This window comes from Neoarius graeffei, chromosome 1, assembly GCF_027579695.1.
Source record: "Neoarius graeffei isolate fNeoGra1 chromosome 1, fNeoGra1.pri, whole genome shotgun sequence".
Taxonomy (NCBI): Eukaryota; Metazoa; Chordata; class Actinopteri; order Siluriformes; family Ariidae; genus Neoarius; species Neoarius graeffei.
In genome coordinates, this window is record NC_083569.1 from 72634016 (window position 1) to 72647243 (window position 13228).

Consider the following 13228-nt stretch of genomic DNA (forward strand, 5'->3'; position numbering starts at 1 on the left):
AGTCTCACCCACACACACACACACACACAGGCGCGCGTTTTGAACAGGTGGTAGCGAAAATCATAATAAGACGAAGTGCGCAATTTTTTTAGCCACCATATTTTGGACAGAGAATAATTTGGGATTTGACCCGAAGCTATTCTGTGAGTGTGTAGGTTAAGGGCACGACGCTAGCGTGAAGCGACAGACGCGTGCTCATTAAGCCTGGTGTCAGTTAAACACACAACTGACTGAAAGAACACTTGAGCAAACAGAACAATCCCTGGAGTGGACTAGCTGACATGATTAAAACTCATACACTAGAGAGAGAGAGATGAAGCCACTTTCCCAGAGCAGTCTCATAAAGCTGATTGATGACTTCCCTTGAGGACTATTTCCCAGGTGTGTGTGTGTGTGTGTGTGTGTGTGTGTGTGTGGGTCCTAACGCATTAGTGCAGTTTAGACTTTGATATCCTTGGACAGGAGACAAGTAAAATACCTGGCAGGATGATTACGCATCACATGAAGCTGTTAGTACAGTGGTGTAGTTAGCACTGGTTAGCACCGTCGCCTCACAGCAAGAAGGTTCTGGGTTCAAACCCAGTGGCTGATGAGGGCCTTTCTGTGTGGAGTTTGCATGTTCTCCCCCTGTCTGCATGGGTTTCCTCCGGGTGCTCTGGTTTCCCCCAAAGACATGCAGTTAGCTTAAAGTGCATATCACGGGTAAATTCAGGCGCGAGATCAATGTAATTCTCCTATTTTATATTAAACTTTGGTCAAATATCTGTTGCATTTTGTGCAATTTTTTTTTACCTTGCGCAATACCAGAAAAATTCAGTTGAAATCAAGCCATTTGAGGCGAATTGGTCCGGCTCTGAAAAAACTTGGCATTTGGATTTCCCGGCAAACATTGATTTTCGTGACGTCGCATGCGGGACGCCTCCTTCTGAATCCTACGTCAGCACTGGTTTGTTTATGAGAAAACGACCTGGCAGTTTTCTGCAAATTTCTCATTCTCATCTCATTATCTCTAGCCGCTTTATCCTGTTCTACAGGGTCGCAGGCAAGCTGGAGCCTATCCCAGCTGACTACGGGCGAAAGGCGGGGTACACCCTGGACAAGTCGCCAGGTCATCACAGGGCTGACACATAGACACAGACAACCATTCACACTCACACCTACGGTCAATTTAGAGTCACCAGTTAACCTAACCTGCACGTCTTTGGACTGTGGGGGAAACCGGAGCGCCCGGAGGAAACCCACGCGGACACGGGGAGAACATGCAAACTCTGCACAGAAAGGCCCTCGCCGGCCACGGGGCTCGAACCCGGACCTTCTTGCTGTGAGGCGACAGCGCTAACCACTACACCACCGTGCCGCCCTTTTCTGCAAATTTCTTCAACGTTAATATTAAAATGGTTAACAGATGTATCATAGGAGGGTGTAGCAACACCAATCTTGATGGGATCAGTACTCATTGTTTCCCACATTGCGCTCAAATGACAATTCCATATTTCAATGCAAAATCGCTAGCTGCTAAACTTGGTCTACACAGGCTGTGCACTGAATCCATGCAAAGCTCTCGCAGCCTGCTGGTGCTTCCGCAGGTGACGTCACGCATCTGACTCCAGACTCCCTTGGGATTTTTCCAGACGCGTTTTGTTATTTTATTTTTTTTCTACTGTAGACAGATGGCCTTGTGCAAAATTACCCTTCTGGATGAGTGTGTAAAGGGACATACTTTCATATAAAAAAAGAGAATTTGGTCCAGGATATGCACTTTAACATGGGGCGGCCTTGGGCTGAGGTGCCCTTGAGCAAGGTACCTGACCCCTGAATGCTCCCTGGGCGCTGTAGTGTGGCTGCCCACTGCTCTGTGTGTGTGTTCACTGCTTCAGATGGGTTGAATGCAGAGGATGAATCTCACTCTGCTTGAAGTGTGCATGTGACAAATAAAGGTTTCTTCTTCTTCTAGTAAGCTTGAGCTAGGAGTAAAGCAGCACTTCAGCTCATAGTGTGCAGGGAATTGTGGAAATAAGGTGCACTGTGTGATGGAGGAAAGGAGCAGGAGAAAGTCCAGACACAGAGAAAGTCTCCAACACCATAAGTGCAAGTGGAGTGCAAATGAAAGGTACCGTGTCACTCAACCCCAGATATTTGAGGCCAGTAGCAACCTTCTTGGAGCTGGTTTAATAAAACATATAGTAACATAGGAATAAAAGCTTCGCAATCACAAAACAACAGGTTCTTCTATCCAACACAATTTGTTGTTATGGCTGTAAAATACATTGCTCGTAACATTGAGTGATGCAAACAGATCAAAAATGAAAATGATTTACATTTCATAAAATACCTCCCAACATGAACTTGCAATTTTATTATTATTATTATTATTATTATTATTATTATTATTATTATTATTATTATTATGTAATTACACATCCTATTGCCTCACTTCCATCTTTTGTGATGGCCATTTTTCAATGCCATTTTGTTTTAAAATTATTCCTACCCTAACAAGATACAACTAAGAGTGTTGTGGAACGAGCAATGCACTGAGAGCCTAATTTTTCTTTACAGCAAATGACAATGTGAATCCGTGGCGGGCAGCTGCTGATTGGAGTGACATTGTGAAGCATGTTAGTATTAATTACATGGATATATTCTCACAACATTTGAGACCAGTCAGTGAAAGTATGCAACATGTGAAGGGAAATTCCACAGTACTGATATCAAAACAAATCCATGCCTAGACAAAGAAAACATTATCTAAGAGCAATTACCTTGGTATTTGGTCCTAACTCCAATTTAAAGTTGTCCAAGAGACCGTACAAACACACAGCGTTCCTAAGGGAGAGAATCTCAGTATAGAGAGAATAATAGAATGGAGAAAAGCACAAACACTGAAACTAAAGGGAGGAATTTTTTTTTTCCAAAAGCATGTAGCTTGCCCTCTAGTGCTATTTTTTATTTTTTTATTTTTTGCAGAAGACAGACAAAACAATGTCCCAGTGTTTTGAATTGCATTTCACAGTACATTCTCTTCTGAACACAAACTTGCGCAGAAAGACAGTATTCATACTGACTCACAGAAGACCTCATCATAGCAGCATGTCATAGCCTACTCTAGATGGTATGACTTTTCATCATCATAAACAAATCTGGGTGGAGGGCAGATACGTGTAAAACCAGGCACATTCTGGTGAAATTGTGTTCTTGAAGGTTAATAGAGCCTGCTGTAGTCGCACCTCCAAATAAAGCTTTCCAGTAAATTAAAATCACACCTAATCACATGTGGAAGTTAAGGCATGTAATGAAGTGAGTAGTAAATCACTAAAGTGAACAGCTGATCCAGTGAAGTTTATCAAAAATGGGAAAAAGGAGAAAACCAGTCTTGATTGCTGATGAATGTCATATGCTGGCGTTTCCTCAGTACAAAAACATTTTAGAGTCCAAACGTTCATTTTCCAGCACAAAATTAAATATTACAGAATTTTTTTTTGTTTTGTATCTGAGCAGCATATTACATAAGAGACGACTTTTCAGATTAAAAAAGAAAACATAATGAAGGCTGCTGGGTTTTGGTGCAAAATGAAAAAGCGAGTGTGACAGTCAAAGTGTCCAGAAGAACTGTGGCTGGTTCTATAAGATGCTCAGTAAAACCTACAGCTCATTTCCTAATAAAACTGCACTCACTGGACCTGAGACTACTTTTTTTTTTTTAAAGCAAAGGGTCGTCTCACACCAAATATCGACTTTGTTTCATTTATTATGGCTTACTGATTACTGTTTATAGTATTTTTTTAATGTTGAAACATTTCATTTCATTTCATTATTTTTAAGCCATTTTGGTCGACAGCATTTCTTTACATGTGCCTAAGACTTTTGCACAGCACTGTATGTATATCACATTGTCCATTAAAACCAACTTTCATAAGCCTTCTTATTACAATGAGCCAGCTACAGTAATATGACTAAGAGAATATATGTGCCATGAAACATCAAGCAGGTTTGCAAAGTATTGACGATTGGTGCTTTTATGCCTGCTTGTCAAAATTATACAATTACACAACGTTATGCAATTTCAAAATAATCATCAGCACTGCAAAATGATATCTTCAGACACACCAACTCAAATTAGTTGAATTGATATTAAATCTCTAGTGATAAGATTGTGATCAAAACAAATGTAGGATTATTCAAAAGTATTTTCACATTTCAAACTAGAAATATGTAAAGATGTAAATGCTTAAGAAAACGATAATTATAAATGCTTAATATATACGTTTTGTTGTAATCTCAATTTGAGATATATTCAATTTATTTATGTTTATTCAAGATATTTTCGTTTGCTAAGATGCTTTTTTTCAGTGAGCACATGAATTGTTTCTATTCGAATACAACTTTCATTTCCAACAAGACTGAAGAAGACTTAACACAAATTTTTGCCATTAATGCTTTATTCTAGTCTTATTTATTCTATGTACAGACAAATGCAAAACTATTGTATCTCATTAAGTATGGTATATCAATAAATATTATGCATCAAACATTACCTTTTCTCCAGTCATTCAAATTAACACTGAAATTGATTTATGCTGATAGATTTACTGGATAATCCGAATGTCTACCGGTATGTGCCCAATTTCCCATTAGATCCCATTAGAGGCTTCTAAGCATTTTAATTGTGTAGCTTGGGCTCTGTCTACTCAGAAATATTGGGTTTTTTTTTTCTTTTTTTCTTTCTTTGTTTGCATTTATAAGCATCTATCATTCATGCACATAACTCAAGGCTATAGGCTTATGTACAGTATGTCATAGGCATTTAAGTGTACCGAAATACTTTTAGTCTGGTCTCCAACTAGAGATCTCTAAAAACAGTAACAAGAGCAGGGAACAGTGTAGTACTGCAACAAAACGCATATATTTTAAACTATTTGCTGCAATCCTATTTTACTCTGTCTACAATGAAGACCCAATTACAAATGCCTCTGTTATGCTACAAATACTGTATGCACTCTCTCTCCAAAGGTTCAGTAGTTACAAGGAACAGATTCAGCATTTTCTACTTAGGACATGATGGTATCCTGCCATCACCCTAAAATGGGCTCAACCACCCATCCCATCCCATCCCTGTCACCTGGCTCAATCTAAATAATATTATTGTAGGAACAGGTGAAATACATTTGGTTATTCCACAGATCTCCACCTGATGCTAGAGGGGTTTTATTTTTTAAGGCAATTTTTAAAGCATGGTAGACGTATGCAATTATAAAACAAATCACATTCTGCTGCAGTTTTAACTACAGTAACTGTTTTATCCTGGTCAGAGTTGTAATGGATCCATAGTCTATCCAGAGAACACTGGGCATGAGGGAGGAATGCATCCATTACAGGGCACACCTAGGGACAATTTAGTGTAGGCCACAGGCTTGTAGTACTCGAGTCCAGGACTCAGACTCGGACTCATGCCCTAATTCTAAGAACTCATGACTTGACTCGGACTTGGACTCGGACTCGTGCATTAACTGTATTCGGACTCGTAAATCAGAGATGAGGAATCGGATTTTTTCTTTATTTTTTGTAACATGCCATAATAATTTGGTATAACATATTTATATCTACATTAATTTTTATACTAATTTTGTCCAAGAGTATGCACATAGGATTGTCTGCTTTACAATCCTGCTATACAGACTTCTCGTGCAGTGGGAAAAAATGCACTGCTATGTGTTCCATATGTAGAAGAACTATCGAGGAGACGACGGGGACAACCTCGAACTTCAATCGTCATTTCCAAGACTCCACCCAGAGAAGGAAGTGACACGCTATGTTCATTGCCCTGTTGATAGCAGGGCTTGCTGACCAATGAACTAGCTAGTGTTAACCCTCTTTCGTATGATTTGCCCTGTTGATAGTGGGCGGGGCTTGTGGACTGATGAACTAGCTAGTGTTAACCCTCTCTCATGTTATTTGCCCTGTTGATAGTGGGCAGGGCTTGCTGAGTGATGAACAAGCTTTTCATCTGTAGCCTATTAACTAAAATGGGGCAGTCGAGCAGTAATGTTAGTCCAACACAGTAGCAGAGACGCTTTCACATAAAGGCAGCAACAGCCACCGTCAAATGGTGCAGTTGGAGTCTTGTTCTCGGACTCGACTAGGATCAATAGTGGACTTGACTCAGACTCGACTTGAAATTTTCTTTAATGACTCAGACTTGAACACTGGGGACTCGAGACTGGACTCGGACTCGGGGTTTAGTGACTCAACTACAACACTGGTAGGTATTGTAGGCAATCCACCAAATTATATGTTGTTGTTTTTTTGGGGGGGTGGGGGTTTGGAGGAAGGAAACCAGAGAACCCAGATGAAACCCATACAGATTCAAGAAGAACATAAACTTCACTCCAGACCTGAGCTCAGGATCAAACCAGGAACCCTGAAGCTGTGATGCACAAACACTATGCCACTGTGCCACTCATGAGCAAAACTGATACAATTAATTAAGCACTAGTCAATTTAACGGTGTATTTTGAAAGGATAACGCAAAGAATTCATCTATAAAACATGCCGTAACACATTGTTGCTCAGTCCCAGTCCTAGAGACTCGTTCATGATTTCCCTATTCACACACCAAGTGAAAGGACTAAACCTCTGGGGTCAGGATTAGTGAGGATTTTACTCTATCAGTGCAAATCATTCTGTCCTTTCCCATCATTAATTCCAAAACAATCTGTCAGGTGTCACTTGTATTATATAGATAAATTACTGAGGTGTCTAGAGAGATGGATGTAGCAGATTTCCCTGGGGGTGAGGGATTAAATTGTTTCAGCTTCACTCGTCACAAAAATGAACTGGAATTCCCCAGTCCCTGAAGGATAACAGTGAGTGACCTGAGGAAAAAAATGCTATTGAGATCGAGCTAAAGGAAGTAGGATGCCTTAACAGTAGAAGGAAGCCACAAGTCATGTTCAAATTTCAACTTGTTTTTTTTTTTTTACAAAAAGAAGGTAAATAAATATTCAGTGATATGTGAGAAATGTTAAAAAGATATTCCTACCTTTCATCAATGTAAGACCAAGTGTCACACTAGGACACTATGAACAGGATACAGATATGAGAGAAATACCGGTATATGATCGAAAATACAGTAAGCATATTGACTGGGATATCTTTTCTCCCAGAGGTAATAAGGCTGTACCCTTTCTGAAGGGAAGGATTCCCGAAAGCCTAAATGCTGCTTTACTGTTGAGTCAGTAGGATTTTTGCACATGTAAAGTTAAGAAGAATATTTAGAATTTTATTGTCCATTATAGGGGCGGCACGGTGGTGTAGTGGTTACCACTGTTGCCTCACAGCAAGAAGGTTCTGGGTTCGAGCCCCGTGGCCGGTGAGGGCCTTTCTGTGTGGAGTTTGCATGTTCTCCCCGTGTCCGCGTGGGTTTCCTCCGGGTGCTCCGGTTTCCCCCACAGTCCAAAGACATGCAGGTTAGGTTAACTGGTGACTCTAAATTGACCGTAGGTGTGAATGTGAATGGTTGTCTGTGTCTATGTGTCAGCCCTGTGATGACCTGGCGACTTGCCCAGGGTGTACCCCGCCTTTCGCCCGTAGTCAGCTGGGATAGGCTCCAGCTTGCCTGCGACCCTGTAGAACAGGATAAAGCAGCTAGAGATAATGAGATGAGATTGTCCATTATATAGGTTTATACCTACATATACATTTTTAAACAAATCTACATAAAACAGCCAAACATTTATTTCTAGGAAAATGCATCCATCCATTACCTGTAGCCGCTTTATCCTGTTCTACAGGGTCGCAGGCAAGCTGGAGCCTATCCCAGCTGACTACGGGCGAAAGGTGGGGTACACCCTGGACAAGTCGCCAGGTCATCACAGGGCTGACACATAGACACAGACAACCATTCACACCTACAGTCAATTTAGAGTCACCAGTTAATCTAACCTGCATGTCTTTGGACTGTGGGGGAAACCAGAGCACCCGGAGGAAACCCACGCGGGCATGGGGAGAACATGCAAACTCCACACAGAAAGGCCCTTGCCGGCCACGGGGCTCGAACCCGGACCTTCTTGCTGTGAGGCGACAGCGCTAACCACTACACCACCGTGCCACCGATTGCAAATATATTAAAATTAATCATGAACCTTATCTTCCAAATAAATATTTTCTCAGCAGTAAGATGCTGCTTTAATCAGAGCTGATGCTGAAAGATGTCATGCACTTACCCATTATTTGTAATGAAAGCCTATCTGGGCCAGTGGCAATGTCAGATGTCTATGGAGTAACACAAATGTGCACATAGACATGAAGTGTCAGGTGTCAGTCTGTTTCTACATTTATAAAATGTTCCACCATAAGGCCACTCACTTCCCCAACCACATGCACAGCAGCAAGTGGCAGGAAATACTACAAGTGCTAACTGACAAGTCTATTTGGATTGGATGGGAGAGCAAACATTCTAAATCATTAGGACACTACTGCCTCCTGGTGGCCAAAAAACACATAGGAACATCGTAAGGGACAAGTACGTTGTCAAAAAATGGCAGCTATTGGGGATTTTATATATATATATATATATATATATATATATATATATATCCACATTCACTGGATATGAGCAATCATGCACTCTGATTGGCTACTCTATTACCAGGATATCAGCTCATATACCGTGAGTAGAGAAATGAAAACTCTACTCGAAAACAAAAATACAAAAAAAAGTAACAAAATATGGAATAAAAGTATTTGATGGTAAGCTCCTATCTGTTTTATTTTTCAAGAATTACTATTCTCTCAGGCGGCACGGTGGTGTAGTGGTTAGTGCTGTTGCCTCACAGCAAGAAGGTCCTGGGTTCGAGCCCTGGGGCCGGCGAGGGCCTTTCTGTGTGGAGTTTGCATGTTCTCCCCGTGTCCGCGTGGGTTTCCTCCGGGTGCTCCGGTTTCCCCCCACAGTCCAAAGACATGCAGGTTAGGTTAACTAGTGACTCTAAATTGACCGTAGGTGTGAATGGTTGTCTGTGTCTATGTGTCAGCCCTGTGATGACCTGGCGACTTGTCCAGGGTGTACCCCGCCTTTCGCCCGTAGTCAGCTGGGATAGGCTCCTGCGACCCTGTAGAAGGATAAAGCGGCTAGAGATAATGAGATGAGACTATTATCTCATTTTTCAGAAATTGCTGCAGTCATTTCAATGGTTTGTTTACATTCTAAGCGGAAATTATTCTGTTGGACGTTTTGTGTAAAGTTTTTATTTATCGAATTTCAAAAAATAAAAAAAAAATTAAAAATGCTCTGTTTCTTAAATTCTAGTGAATGTGGATGGAATAAAACAGTTATTCCACTCAATCTCGTCGTACACAGCTTATAGCGGCCATCAGCTCATGTACAATTCAATTTCATGGAATAAGTGTTTTTATATATTGCTGTGCAAAAGTCCTAGGCACATGTAAAGAAATGCTGTCGACGAAAAATGGTTTAAAAATAATGAAATGAAATGTTTTGATGTAAAAAAAATACTATAAATAGCAGTAAATCATAATAAATTAAACAAAGTCAGTATTTGGTGTGAGACGACCCTTTGCTTTAAAAAAAAAAAAGTAGTCTCAGGTCCAGTGAGTGCAGTTTGATAAGGAAATGAGCTGTAGGTTTTAGTGAGCATCTTACAGAAGCAGCCACAGTTCTTCTGGACACTTTGAGTGTCACACTCACTTCTTCATTTTGCACCAAAACCCAGCAGCCTTCATTACGTTTTCTTTTTTAATCTGAAAGTGCTCTCTTATGTAATATGCTGCTCAGATACAAACACTTTTTTTCTGTAGCATTTAATTTTGTGCTGGAAAATGAACGTTTGGACTGTAAAATGTTTTTGACTCGATAATGTAGGAGTCATAAAATAGAAATCTATAACAAAGTTTGTATGAAAAAACATTAGGGTGCCTCAGACATTTGTACAGTACTGTGTGTGTTACCACCCCTATGTTTCCAATAAGAGCACCTCCCAAAGTGGTTTCATTCTTGTATATAACCACAGGAATTTCCAAACAGTCACAATTTTATATCCATGACCCCGATTCCAAAAAAGTTGGGACAAAGTACAAATTGTAAATAAAAACGGAATACAATAATTTACAAATCTCAAAAACTGATATTGTATTCACAACAGAACATAGACAACATATCAAATGTCGAAAGTGAGACATTTTGAAATTTCATGCCAAATATTGGCTCATTTGAAATTTCATGACCGCAACACATCTACAAAAAGTTGGGACGGGGCAATAAGAGGCTGGAAAAGTTAAAGGTACAAAAAAGGAACAGCTGGAGGACCAAATTGCAACTCATTAGGTCAATTGGCAATAGGTCATTAACATGACTGGGTATAAAAAGAGCATCTTGGAGTGGCAGCGGCTCTCAGAAGTAAAGATGGGAAGAGGATCACCAATCCCCCTAATTCTGCGCCGACAAATAGTGGAGCAATATCAGAAAGGAGTTCGACAGTGTAAAATTGCAAAGAGTTTGAACATATCATCTACAGTGGATAATATCATCAAAAGATTCAGAGAATCTGGAAGAATCTCTGTGCGTAAGGGTCAAGGCCGGAAAACCATACTGGATGCCCGTGCTCTTCGGGCCCTTAGATGGCACTGCATCACATACAGGCATGCTTCTGTATTGGAAATCACAAAATGGGCTCAGGAATATTTCCAGAGAACATTATCTGTGAACACAATTCACCGTGCCATCCGCCGTTGCCAGCTAAAACTCTATAGTTCAAAGAAGAAGCCGTATCTAAACATGATCCAGAAGCGCGGACGTCTTCTCTGGGCCAAGGCTCATTTAAAATGGACTGTGGCAAAGTGGAAAACTGTTCTGTGGTCAGACGAATCAAAATTTGAAGTTCTTTATGGGAATCAGGGATGCCGTGTCATTCGGACTAAAGAGGAGAAGGACGACCCGAGTTGTTATCAGCGCTCAGTTCAGAAGCCTGCATCCCTGATGGTATGGGGTTGCATTAGTGCGTGTGGCATGGGCAGCTTACACATCTGGAAAGACACCATCAATGCTGAAAGGTATATCCAGGTTCTAGAGCAACATATGCTCCCATCCAGACGACGTCTCTTTCAGGGAAGACCTTGCATTTTCCAACATGACAATGCCAAACCACATCTCATCTCATCTCATCTCATCTCATCTCATCTCATCATCTCTAGCCGCTTTATCCTGTTCTACAGGGTCACAGGCAAGCTGGAGCCTATCCCAGCTGACTACGGGCGAAAGGCGGGGTACACCCTGGACAAGTCGCCAGGTCATCACAGGGCTGACACATAGACACAGACAATCATTCACACTCACATTCACACCTACGGTCAATTTAGAGTCACCAGTTAACCTAACCTGCATGTCTTTGGACTGTGGGGGAAACTGGAGCACCCGGAGGAAACCCACGCGGACACGGGGAGAACATGCAAACTCCGCACAGAAAGGCCCTCGCCGGCCACAGGGCTCGAACCCGGACCATCTTGCTGTGAGGCGACAGCGCTAACCACTACACCACCGTGCCGCCCCGCCAAACCACATACTGCATCAATTACAGCATCATGGCTGCGTAGAAGAAGGGTCCGGGTACTGAACTGGCCAGCCTGCAGTCCAGATCTTTCACCCATAGAAAACATTTGGCGCATCATAAAACGGAAGATACGACAAAAAAAACCTAAGACAGTTGAGCAACTAGAATCCTACATTAGACAAGAATTGGTTAGCATTCCTATCCCTAAACTTGAGCAACTTGTCTCCTCAGTCCCCAGACGTTTACAGACTGTTGTAAAGAGAAAAGGGGATGTCTCACAGTGGGAAACATGGCCTTGTCCCAACTTTTTTGAGATGTGTTGTTGTCATGAAATTTAAAATCACCTCATTTTTCTCTTTAAATGATACATTTTCTCAGTTTAAACATTTGATATGCCATCTATGTTGTATTCTGAATAAAATATGGAATTCTGAAACTTCCACATCATTGCATTCTGTTTTTATTTACAATTTGTACTTTGTCCCAACTTTTTTGGAATTAGGGTTGTATAGCAAGTCATAATTTTATTGATTTAAAGTTAAGATTTATGCTGTATCATCTCCATGAGACAAGTCAGTTCCTGTTAACACTTACGTGATAACAGCTATAAATAAAGTCATTCCCTCACCAGGCTTTCTCTTGAAGTTAATCAGAAAAAAACCCTGCAGCTTTTCATGTTACAGAGAAACTGTGACGTCGTCCTTTCCGAAGACATTTAAGTGTGACAACTTAAAATTACAGATTTTACTTAAACTGATACAAAGTCTTCACACTGGAGAGCCATTCCATACATGCCAAATAAAGACATCTTCACAGAAAACTTCACCAAAGAAAGAAAGACTTTCAGACAGGGTTGAAAAGAAACTCATAAGTTAAAACTCATGTTCTCGTCTATTTATGAAGAATTTATTAAGTATAACTGGAATTAGCAAGGAAAAGCGTAATGAAGAAAAACTGAACAATGTAAGTATAAAATACTTTATTCAAATCCATAAAATACACACAATTCACCTGAAGTCAGTACAAACACTTATTATGGCTTGTGTGTGTTCAGATCTTGAACATAAAACTGAGACAATTTATGACATATAAGCACTGTGCATGGAGTGACTTCATTATCGGCAGCACTGCATAGTAAACAATTTATAAACAAAAGTCCTTGCTTAACAAATGAGTAACCACACTGAGGTACAGCACTTTACTGCCTGGAACACTGTCACGGTCTCTTTTTGAGGTGACTGTTTTTTCCTGCATGTTATTTATTTATAAGAATGTTTATACAGGAGGCTCTCATCACCGTGGTATTTTTCAGAGAGGTCCTGCACATATATAATCATATCTATCCAATAAACAAATAATATGAATATAAAAATTATGCAAATATTTTTTGCAGAGCGAAATATCCATCCATCATCTGTAGCCGCTTTATCCTGTTCTACAGGGTCGCAGGCAAGCTGGAGCCTATCCCAGCTGACTATGGGCGAAAGGCGGGGTACACCCTGGACAAGTCGCCAGGTCATCACAGGGCTGACACATAGACACAGACAACCATTCACACTCACATTCACACCTACGGTCAATTTAGAGTCACCAGTTAACCTAACCTGCATGTCTTTGGACTGTGGGGGAAACCGGAGCACCCGGAGGAAACCCACGCGGACACGGGG